Source organism: Solanum stenotomum, chromosome 5 (genome assembly GCF_019186545.1).
Source record: "Solanum stenotomum isolate F172 chromosome 5, ASM1918654v1, whole genome shotgun sequence".
Classification (NCBI taxonomy): domain Eukaryota; kingdom Viridiplantae; phylum Streptophyta; class Magnoliopsida; order Solanales; family Solanaceae; genus Solanum; species Solanum stenotomum.
In genome coordinates, this window is record NC_064286.1 from 36,660,632 (window position 1) to 36,673,722 (window position 13,091).

General features: G+C 32.4%; 1 protein-coding gene across 1 annotated transcript in view; it reads left to right on the forward strand.

Moving 5' to 3' along the window:
- LOC125865145 (probable protein phosphatase 2C 10) overlaps window positions 1-13,091 on the forward strand; it is an 878,192-nt gene that overhangs the window by 110,451 nt on the left and 754,650 nt on the right. The gene's annotated exons all lie outside the window — the stretch shown is intronic.

Here is a 13,091-nt window from a genome sequence, read left to right on the forward strand (position 1 = left end):
TGGTGTGTGTGATTGTGGTTGTTCTTGTACAAATTTCAGTATCGGTTATGATAAATACCGATGACTCGAATAGTGCTCTTAATTGAACAAAAATGAATGTGCGGCTATGATGAGGCCAAATGAAGTTGCATAGACAATATTTAAACTTTTTGCATCTTGTTGTGACTAGTCGGTTATCAAATGAGTTTCTTGTGATGAACATTGCACACTAGCGAAAGTGTGGAGTCTTGTTTGGATATTGGTGTCAATGCCTTGTGTGATAAGTTTACCGTGAACCTTGTGTGATGACACTTATTATTTTTCCCGTTGGTCCGGTTGACTAAGTGATGCAAGCTCTTGAAATGATCTTAGGCAACAATCTTGAAAAGTGAAACAATCTGACAATATACCTCTTTTGTGGCCAACCTTGTGAGATGTGTGAACTTTTCTTGAACACCCAGCCTTTTCTTGGAAGAAACTTGATGTAATTGTAACCCCTCTTTATCCATTCACCTATAATCCGCATGAAGTGTGGTTTGTTTGAATAGCCAATTTAGGCCAAAAGCCTAAGTTAGGGGTGTGGTGAAAAGAAAAGGTAAATCAAGAAGTTCAAAGAAGTCCCCTTTGATCCATGGTTGTGAGAAAGATGGAACCCCTCCATACAAAAAAAAAGAGAAAAAGAAAAGAAGAATGAAAAAGAAAAAGAATGAAAAAGTTATGAAAGAAATGGGGTGTCCGGTATTCCGTGAGAAGTGAATAATGGGGTGAATTTTGAGCATGAGTGCAAATGTTGAAGAAAAAAAAGAAAGTGTTGTTCATACCACATTTCATGAGGATAGCAGCCACCGAGCCTAAATGACCATACCTTTACACTCAGCCCCATTACAAGCCTTGAAAAGACCTTTTTGATCTTGAGTGAGCTGAAACAGTTGGTTGGAACATAAGGACAAACCTATGGGTGAAGTCATACATGTGTTCATCTTTGTGAGTGTGAGAGTTGTATGTGATTCCGAAGCCTTAAATTACTAAACAATAGTGTGTGAATATGGAATCATTCTTCGTGTGAGGGCATTTGAGTACCTTTGTTGAGCTTGAACTTGCATTTGAAGCAAACATTGTGAACTTGAGAATTTTTGGTAACGGTGAGTCACAACTTGAACCTTTGGGTGCACAATTGATCCTTTCATGAGTAAGTTGATTCTTGTTGTGTGCATTCATGATTAAGTCTTGTGTAGCACTGTTTGAGACAACTTTTTTGAACTGTTGAACTTGAGTTTTCTTGAGGACAAGCAAAAGTTTAAGTTGGGGGTGTTGATGAGTCTAAGATTTGGACTTATTTACGGCTTTATTTACAATGATTTAATGTCCTCAAATGCTTATTTTGTGCCAATAACTGATGTAAAACGCTTGATTTCCAGGTATATGGATTGAGGAACAAATCAAGGACACTAATTTGCAAAAAGGAACGAAGCAAGCTAAAAGAATGAAGAAAAGCAAGCATGGTGATCGCCAAGTCCGCTTGGAGAGTCACCGAATGGCTACTTGACCGCCTAAAGTTCTAGTGTAGTAATCCTTGAAGGAAAGAACCAAAGTTGTGAGAGAAAGGAGCAATCGGCGTATCGCCGATTGGTTCCGCGATGCAGGGTTGGATCGCCCAAAGTTACAGACCTTGAAGATACTGAAGGCCAAGGCAGAAGGGTGATGGAAATGACCAAAGGGCGGATCACCGAGTGGTTCGGCGAGCCCGACTTACTTCGCCGAGTGACTCTTTGCAATACATTTTTGGCGACTATAAATACCTTTTTAAACATTTAGTTTAGAATCAATTACTATATAGAATAAATTTTTAATTAAGGTTTGAACTGTGAGACAAGTTTTCTCTAGTTTTTCTTAGCTTTGAAGAATTGAAGTTTTTCGCTTTTGAGAAATTGGAAGTGGGTGTTTGAGATTCTTTGAATTGGACCATTGTAAAGATGATATCAATCTTACCCAGTTGATGGAAACTCAATTTGGTAACGATTTTTATCTTTTTATAATGTCTAGCTAAAACCCTAATTCTTGGGGTGTGATTATGGGCTGATTTAGTTTAGGGGTATTGCTAATTGTTAGTTTCTCTACCTTCACAAAACTTCTCGTGCCCTTCTTGTAGTTTTGACTTGCTCTTAGGCTACCGTTGACCGGCTTCGCGAGACCATTTTGGTCTACACACACATGGCTAAGCGCTATTGGGCGGAGCTTTCTCAATCCAAGCTAACTAATAGAAGAAAAGAGAAGAAAGGAAGATCTTATAAGGGACTCACCCCATCTTTATATAAGCAATTTTTGTTAGTTTAAATATTGTTTAGAAGTGAGTTCAATCATTAATTGTGGTATAATTTAAGAATTGTAGTTGTAAATGCAGTTCTACTCTTGTGTTTTTTGCTTGATCGAGAGAGGTTTTAAAACTAAGATTATTTACTGATGGTCCGTGGGTATTGGGTTGTCATGGGTTCAGCTCGAGAGAGTGAATCCGAAACCCAATTCCACAAATTCAGCTCAAGATAGTGAATGGACAAAGGTGTGGGCTGTTCTTATTTTGCATGCCTGTCGATGTTTGAGAGAAAGTTTACCTCCTCTATAGTCTAGCTTACTCACTAATATCTAGCTAATTTCTAATAGTTGCAATTACCCATTTATCTATATTAGCCTATAATCGAATCACATCCCAAGAACCCGTCTCATTCTCATTATTTCGTATTGTTTGTTGTTGTTGTAGTTGATAATTTCAAACTAAAATCCCCCATTTGACATTCGTGTCACCCCCTATTTTGAATAATGTTTTTATTAGATAATTTCTATTCCTATGACTGATTTGATCATATTCCCACTTTTCTATTGAATCTTAAACACGTACCGCTCCCTATGGGATTCGATTCCAACTCATTTAGTTGGGTTTTATACTGACTAGCGATCGTTGACATGTAGAATTGGATGAAGTGTCTTTGAAACGTTAATCAGAAAGCTTAATGGAGTTGGGTAAGACTCAATAGTGAGGACTTGATGAAATTTATTCTATGGGTTTGTGCCAGAGATGAGATAATTCGAGTAGTTTCACATTTAATGGTATTGAGCTAGGAATAGTCAATCTACTCAAGGTTTGTTTGGCATGTTATTGAAAAGGGTCCTAAAGTTCAAAAGAATCCAAGGGACATAGGTTTGATTGTTTGGGATAATATTGAGTGAGATTAGACCAAATGGTATCCATTTATCAACTGATGTTGTTCGGTAATTTTTTTATCTATTCAAGTTGAAACCCCTATCGCTATGCATACACCCTTAGTCATTTCCAACTTGTTAACTTTCACTTTCATTTGGACTTAAATAATCATCAAGGGGATAATATTGATAGAATATTGTACTAATTGAACAAACCGCAACCCCTACATCACACTCACAACTATACCTCCACCCACTTTTGGAGCTCATGAATTATAATATATACTTAAGAAAAGATTTCATTTGAGTAGCAAAATAATCAATTTCATCCTACACGTAAGAAAAAAGTCACAAATATCTTGAAAATCTGAAAATAATATTAATCATAAAATTGTAAAGCAAAAGCACACCAAAAATTCTACTTTTAAAAAATAAACTTTAGTGAAAATGACTCTAAATCTTCAAAAAAATGAATCTTTTGAATAGAAAAAGACTTTCTTTGCAATAGGGTAAGATTCATTTTTGGAAAATCGTATGTGATAATCAAGAGCAGATAGATGTAGAATAAAATAAGTGACATTAATACTATCTGCAATAAGGTTTTGACCACACTTTATCTACAGAAGTCACACTAGCACAAGAATGTGCTTCATTAGTCACACTATCACAAGAACTTACTTCATTAATCCTCAAAACCTATAAAAGAACAGGCAAGAGAAAATTCAAGTACCCTATTCTGTTAGATATATAAATATTCAAAACTTTACAAATATGATTTTCAAAGGAGAAAAGGTATGCAAGTTATTTTTTGCTTAAAATCGACTTTACAAGTTGAACAAACATATATGGAGTCCTTATATACTCCATATATCATACTAGTTTAAAATTCAGATATAGCTAATTTGACCGACAATTATTAATGACTTAAACAATATGAACACGAGAATTCAACCAAAAAACCTCATCAAATGAAAATTCATAAACTTCTACATAAAAAATTAAAAATAAAACAACAAATATGTATGAATGGTATGAACTGCCTAAACAAGAATTCTTGAATATCAACCAACTAGTTCAGATATTCATTACCACTGAATCTTAATTAAAATAAAAATTAATGTAGAACATCATCAACAATAATAAAACCCACAACATAAATGCAGTCAAACCCATTTATTTTTTTAAAAAAAAAGAATGAATAACTTACCTGAATAAAAAGACTAATCAAATGTCAAATTGCAAAAGGATCAACTATTGGAGTAGATATGCATATCATTCTAATTGAGGAGCAAATGTTTATTTGGGTGGATGGGTTGGTGGAAGGTAAATTTGCTAAAAATGATACAATTGAAGGGGAGGGGAGGGGAGAGGGGCAAGACAACTTAAAATTAATATAACCAAGGCACGAGAAATTGAATCAATCGAGGCAATAAATATTCTTTTATCTGATAAGCCATTTTAATTGAGATGATAAATAAATTTACTAACTAAGATGAGGATACAATTAAGTACCTTTTCTTAGAGAGTAGAAAAGTGAAACCTTTAGAAGACACTTAGATTACCATAATCCAAGTCTTCTCCACTCCTCGTGGCATTAGGTACCTCCACCTAAAGGTTTCACCCTTCTGTCTTTTTAGTGAAAGATACTTAATGAAATCCTTATCCTAGTTTGTAAATTTATCTATTATCTCAATTGAAATTGGTTAGCAAATAAAAAATAATCTATTGCCTCAATTGTATCGATTGATGCAATAATTTCTCATCCCTAGGTTTAATCAATTTTTCAATTACCTCGCACCTTCTCCCTACCCCCCCCCCCCCTCCCTTCTCCTCAATTGTATCATCTCTTGCAGATCTACCTTCCACCCATCCATTCATCAAATGAAATCAATCTTTGCTCCTCAATCATAATGATATGTAGATTTACTCAGGGAGTTGATCCTCTTGCAATTCATCATTTAATAAATCTTATCATTCAGGTAAGTTATTCTTTTTTCCCCAATTTGAATTTGACTGCATTATATCATGGGATTTATTATTAGTGATGATTTTCTACATTAATATTATTTTAATTATGCTATAAATTGTTTTTTATTTTTAATTTTTTTATGTAGAAGTTCTATTAACTTTCATTTGATAAACTTTTTTTTGGTTGAATTCTCATGTTGATAATGTTTAAGCCATTTAATAAGTATATGTAAAATTAAATATATCTGAATTTTGAAACTACTTTGATGGACTATATGAAGACATCATATATGTTTGTTCAAGTTGTATACTTGATTTTAAGTATAAAATAACTTGCATATCCTTTCTTCTTCAAAAATCATCTTTATAAAATTTAGAATTTTTCTATATCTAACACGGAATAAGGAACCTGTTTTTTTTTACTCACCTGTCTCTTATATGTTTTAAATATTAATGAAGTAAGTTCTTGTGATAGTGTGACTTTTATCAATAAAGTATGATAAACCTATTCGATATAGTGTTAATCTCACTTCTGTTATGCTACCTCTATCTACTCTTGAATATCACATAAGGTTTTTCAATAATGAATTTTAACTTATTGCAAAGGAAATGCATATCCATTAAAACGATTCGGTCTTTTGAAAATTTAGAGTGCCTTTTAATATTTCTTCTTCTTTTATAAGTAGAATTTTGGGTATGTTTTTGCTTTTTAATATAATGATTAATGTCTTTCAGAATTTCAAAATCTTTGTGACTTCAGTATTATGTGAATGATGTAAATCATAGTTTCACAACTCAATTTTTTTTCTTATATACATATTATAAATTATAAGCTCTAAAAGAGGGGGGGGGGGGGGGGGNGGGTACAATTGTGTGTATAATGTAGGGGTTGTAGTTGTTCTATGTAAAAAAATATTCTAATCAGTATTAGCCTCTTGTTAAAAGTGATACTCAAAATATTATTTTCAAGTTTAAAAACTACGTCTCTTGAAACTTTCAGTCGTATTTTCAACTTCATAATCTGTGTCTATCAAAAAATTACATAAGATTTCTTTTGAGTTTTTCACAGATCTCCCACAGAATGAGAACATATTTTATAGAGTTGAATGAATTTTATATTCCATATTCTTACTGAAAGTATGAGACTGTATTTCCTCTTATAGGTTTTGCATACTTTAGTTTTTAGGTCTTTAATTCAAGTGTATAGGAAAAGGAAGAGGAAAGAATCACCGATAAACATTTCAAAAGTATTTTTCATTATATTAATGTATTGCATGTAAACTACATATATACCTAATTAAGAAAACTGTAGGATGATGTCATAGTATGTTGTTTTAGGACCATGGAGCATATGAAAGTTATATCTTATATTCTTCTTGTAATTTTCACTATAAACTAATAGATTTCATGTAAACTATATTGATGAGTAAGTATTTTACCGACTCATTGGACTCAAATTCTTGAATTTCTGCCATGTTTTAATGCTTATTGAAGGAGTTTTAGGCCCTAGTTCTCTTGTATGCATGTATTCCTTGGAAAAATATGTTTGATGAATTTGATGCCAAAAACACCATAGCACACCGGTATGGAACGGGTGCCCCGTAGAAGCTAGCATGCGTCTCACCGACTAAACGCTGACTCTAATGGTGCTTTGTTGTCTTAGTAGCAATGTGAAAATTGTGTTGTACAATGATAGATCAGTGTTCACCGATCTCAGCATAGAAGCTCATGTTGAAAAACTGAAGGTTTATGCGAGGAGGCGATTGGTGATCCACTTTCTCTAATCAGTGTCTCACCAATCCAGCGCAAGTTCGAAGGATGCAAGCTGAAGGGCAAAATGTAATTTTGGAAAAAAGAGTGTTTTCTTTTTGAATGTTCCAAGGATAGACTAGAGATTTGTGCAATGGTGTACCTTTATCTTCTTCCCAATTAGGCCAAAAGACAAAGGATATGATGAAACAAAAAATAGTATGCAAGGTAGAGAACAGACAAAAAGTAAAAAATTCTTAGCTTTTAGAGAAAGAAAACTCATATTTGGGTCAATTCAAGTTTCTCTTATCAATTTAGCTTGAAATGGAGCTTTCTCTTATGGGTATATTGTTTCTTTTGATATTTAATGAATAGCTAAACCCTTATCTAGGGGTGTGTGTGGTATATGGGGGTGTAAAATATGAATGAGTATTGATTTATCAGATTTAATATTGATTGTATTATATCAATCTAATGTTGTCTTGAAGTTTTAATCTAAAGATACGGATATTGATTGAACTCTCTAGCACCATCTTGACTTGGGAAAGCTTAATGTAATTGGGTAAGACTCAATAGTGAGGACTTGATAAAATTTACTCTATGGGTTTGAGCGAGGGATGGGATAATTCGAGTAGTTTCACATTTAATGGTATTGAGCTAGGAATAGTCCATCTACTCAAGATTTGTTTGGTGTTTTATTGGAAAGGGTCCTAAAGTTCAAAAGAATCCAAGGAATATATGCTTGATAGTTTCCATACATCAATCGATGTTGTAAGGTAACCTCTTGATGATTATTTTAGTCCAGATGAAAGTGATACTTAGAAAGTTGGAAATGACTAAGGGTGTATACATACCGATAGGGATTTCAATTTTAATAGGTAAAAGTTTACTGATTAGAATATTGTTCTAATTGAACAAACCACAACCCTTACATCAGATATATAACTATACCTCCACCCACTTTTGGAGCTCATGATTTATAATATATACTTAAGAAATGATTTCATTTGAGTTGCAAAACAATGAATTTCATCCTACACGTAAGACAAAAGTCACAAATATCTTGAAACTCTGAAAAATAACATTACTCATAAAACTGAAAAGCAAAAACACATCCAAAATTCTACATTTAAAAATAAACTTTATTGAAAGTCACTCTAAATCTTCAAAACAATAAATCTTTTGAAATAGAAATACACTTACTTTGCAATAGGTTAAGATTTATTATTGAAAAAAATCTTATAATGTGATAATCAAGAGTAGATAGATGTAGAATAAAAGAAGTGACATTAGTACTATATGCAATATGGTTTTATTATACTTTATCAACAAAAGTCACACTATCACAAGAACTTAGTTCATTAGTAACACTATCACAAGAACATAGTTCATTAGTCACACTATCACAAGAATATTCTGAACTTTATAAATACGGTTTTCAAAGGAGAAAAGGTATGCAAGTTATTTTAAGCTTAATATCGAGTCTACAAGTTGAAAAAACATATATGGACTCCTCATACAGTCCATATATTATACTAGTTTCAAATTCAGATATATCTAAATTGACTGGCAATTATTAATGGCTTAAACAACATGAACAAGAGAATTCAACTAAAAAACTCATCAAATAAAAATTCATAAAACTTCTACTTTAAAAAATTTAAAAATAATATTTATGAATGGTATGAACTGCCTAAATAAGAATTCTTGAACAACAACTAACCAGTTGAGATATTCACGACCACAAGCTTAATTAAAATAAAAACTAATGTTGAACATCATCAATAGTAACAACCCCCACAACATAAATGAGGTCAAACTCATTTTTATTTTATTTTTAAAAAATAATGAAAAACTTACCTGAATGAAAGACTAACTAAATGACAAATTGATAGAAGGATCAACTCCTGGAGTAGATTTGCATATCGTTATAATTGAGGAGTAAATGTTGATTTGGGTGAATGGGATGGTCGAAGGTAGATTTGCTAAAAATGATACAATTGAGGGGGAGGGGGAAGGGATACGATGACTTAAAAATTTGTATAACCGAGGCAATTTATATTCTTTAATCCGACAAGCCATTTTAATTGAGATGATAAAACAATTTACAAACTATGATGAGGATATAATTAAGTACCTTTCACTAGAGAATAGAAGAGTGAAACCTTTAGACGACACTTAGATTACCATAATCCAAGCCTTCTGCACTCCTCGTGGCATTAGGTACCTCTACTTGAAGGTTTCAATCTTATGTCCTTTAGTGAAAGATGTTTAATTATATCATTATCCAACTTTTTAAATTTATCTATCATGTCAATTGAAATTGCCTAGTAGATGAAAAATAATCTAATTCCTCAATTGTATTGATTGATGCAATATTTTTTTGTCCCTAAGTTTAATCAGTTTTTAAATTACCTCGCACCTTCTCCCTACCCACACCCCTTCTTCTCAATTGTATCATTTCTTACAAATCTACCTTCCACCCATCCATAAATCCAAATCAATCTTTTCTCCTCAATCATAAAATTATGTAGATGTTGATCCTCTTGCAATTGGTCATTTAATTAGTCTTGTTATTCAAGCAAGTTTTTTTTAAAATTTAAATTTGACTGCATTCATATCGTGGGATTTATATTACCGATGATTTTCTACATTAATTTTATTTTAATTAAGATACAAATTGTTTTTCAATTCTCAATTTTTAATTTTTTGTATGTAGAAGTTATATAAACTTTCATTTGATAAACTTTTTTTTTACTGAACTCACATGTTGATATTGTTTAAGCCATTTAATAAGTATAAGTCAAATTAGTTATATCTGAATTTGAAATTAGTTTGATGGACAATATGAAAATTTCAATATGTTTTTTCAGTTTGTATACTTGATTTTATAAGAAATAATTTGCATACTCTATCTTCTCCGTAAACCATCTTTATAAAGTTGAGAATTTTTCTATATCTAACACATAATAAGGAACTTCTTTTTTCACTCCCCTTGTCTTTTATAGATTTTAAAAATTAATGAAGTAAGTTCTTGTGATAGTGTGACTTTTATCAATAAAGTATGATAAACCTTATTGCATATAGCGTTAATGTCACTTATGTTACGCTACCTCTATCAACTCTTAATTATCACATAAGATTTTTCAACTATGAATCTTAACTTATTGCAAAGAAAATGCATATCCATTCAAAAGATTCATTCTTTTGAAGATTTAGAGTGGCATTCAATATTTCTTCTTTTTTTTAAGTATATTTTTTGTTATGTTTTTGCTTTTTAATTTTATGATTAATGTTCTCCAGAATTTCAAGATATTTGTGACTTCAGTCTTATGTGTCGGATGAAAATCACTGTTTCGTAGCTCACATGAAAATTTTCTCGTAAGTATTTAACCAAATTCAAGAGCTCCGAGGGGGGGGGGGTACAATTGTGTGTGTAAAGTAGGGATTGTGGTTGTTTAGTGTAGTACAATATTCTAATCAGTACTAGCCTCTTGATGATTATTTCAGTCTAGTTGAAAGTGATACTCAAAATATTATTTCTAGTTTATAAACTATAAATCTTGAATTTTTAAGTCATATGCTTGAACTTCATAATTCGTGTTTGTAAAAAAAATTATATTATATTTTCTTTTGAGTTTTACATAGATCAGCCACTGAATGAGAACATTTTTTGTAGAGTTGGATGAATTTTTGTTAAAATTATATTCCATATTTCATTCTAAAAGTATGTGATTGTATGTCCTCTTATTGGTTTTGCGTACTTAATTTTTAGGTCTTTTCTTCAAATGTGTAGGAAGGAAAAGGAAAAGGTATATTTTTGCACTAGTATAAATTCTACGGAAGCCACCTACGGATCATAGAAAGTCATACGGGCTGTAGGAAGGCATTCATAGGATTAACTTTCATTTTGATAAATGTTAAGTCTACAATATTGGACCTATGAGTGAACAAGAAGAGTCGTAGAATGGTCTACGGGCTGTAAATGGACCAGTAGAGATAATTCAGACTTAGAGAAATTTTGGACTTGGACTTGGGTTCTACGGATTGGCCTATGAGCCATAGAAAGGACCATGACCAATATGAAGGTTTTGTTGCAGTTTCTTAGGATTTTGAACCCCAACTATAGGTCGGAACCATAGACCTATCCGAGATTTTTTAATTAAGGGTGTTTTGATCTTTTCCTATCCAACTGACCCCCTAAATTACATCGTTTTGTCCATATAACTACCCCTATAACTGTTTATACTCCTATGACTAAGCCTAAATTCCATCATTCACTAAATTCTCCAAAAATTCCTCAAGTCTTCTTCTACAAAATTACTCAAGAGCTCCAAAATGAAGAGCTAGGGTTTCAAGTTTCAAGGTTGTATCCTCCTTGTATTCTTAGGAATTTGATTATCAAGGTATGTGGAAATTCATCAATGGATTCCTTTCATCCATTTGGTCCCAAAAGAATCTCAATCTCCAATTCAATTTCACTCAATTCTCTTAGGGTTTCATATGATTCTCCATGGATTCAATTCATTGTGATTGAATTACTTATATTCAATCGTATTATGCATGATTTGACTCATATGGGTTTCAATTGATTTCATATGGACCATACCTATGCCTATTTTATTAATATGAATTATGCGTATGAACTTATAATTTATGATTATGAAAGCTATGTTTTATCAAAAGGATGATCTATGAACCATGGATGCTTTGAGATAAGTATCAAGAAATTGTGAAAGGTTTTCTCACATATGAATGAAATCATGATTTAGATGTTTAGAAAGGTAAGTGTCTATTATGAAGAAGTTTATGAAATCATGATTTGAAATGAGCTACTCTAATATAAACTTATAATTGGATTGGTAGTCTTAAATGTACTTTTCAACTTTTTTGATATGATTATGAATATGTCTCTTCTGAGAGAACATTGAGATTGAGGCTCTCCCATTAGTAGAGGTCAAGTTTCTTCAAAGGTTTTACGAAATCTTCTCAAATGGTTTTAAGTATGCATTGACATCGTATATGATTTATGATTTCTTTATAAAGGCTTTTATCACATTTTACTTGGTTTGGAATATCATGTTAAATTCATTATGTTATCTTGGATTGCTTTGCTAGTACATTGGATTAGTGAGTCCTCATGCATCCGAGGACAAGATCATTGATATTTTATTTCTTTTATTGTCTTTTCATTTCAGACTTGTATGTGGTGTATGAGTTACGTCTCAACCACTCTTATGATGTTAGAAAGATGTATGTCAGACTTTGTAGTATTCCACACTTATGTTCATAATTCCTTTATGATATGAGACTTACGTTGCCTATTCTCTCTCGTTGTATTTCTTTTACGTCATGCTTATGTCAAGTGGCTTGTTTAGGGTTTCTTAGGATCCTATTCGCCATGTCACATCTAGGATGTACTTTGGATCATGATAAAATGCTTCAATAGGAACTACTAAACACACGCAGTGCCAGTCTGAATCTTTATAATGAGCCTTCTGGTCATTTTCTCCTTTTTGTATTCTTTTCGGCTTTTAGAGAATTTCTATAGCAACCCCAACTGATGTATGACTTGATGAGACGGAAAATTCAGTCACTTGGTCATTCATTTGGATTTTGTGCAAGTTTCCATGTTTTGGACATTTTAAAACTTCAATGATTGATTTTAATTAAAATTTTAGGAAGACGACCTCAGAATACAATTTTGACAGTTCTATTAGCTTTGGATTTTCGAGTTTGGTTTAGAAGGACCGTTGGTGCGGAATCTTGAGTCATGATAGCACCTATCATAACTCACCAGTAGGTAAGACAACTTGTAGCCCGGAACGACTAGTAGCAAAAATACTGAGTAGAAACAACAACTAACACGCGAAAAGGAAATACAAGAAGCCACAGAATGAAAACAATAACGGAAATCCTAACTAAGAAGCACAAAAGCTAAGGAAACAATGCACAGTAAAATAAATAACAAACTAAAACCTAACTGAACCCCATAAGCCCAAAAGGTACACTCGTGCGCAATTTAAAGTAAATAATCAAAACGAACCCCTATAAGTCTAATGGATACATAAAAGAGCTAAGGAACTATCAGATAAGATTAAGATCACATCCATAACTACCACGACCCTCCATGGACTCAAATCATGGTAAAGGAAACCCAAGAACTCGAACAATCACCAGGTCAGGACTCGAACCCGACT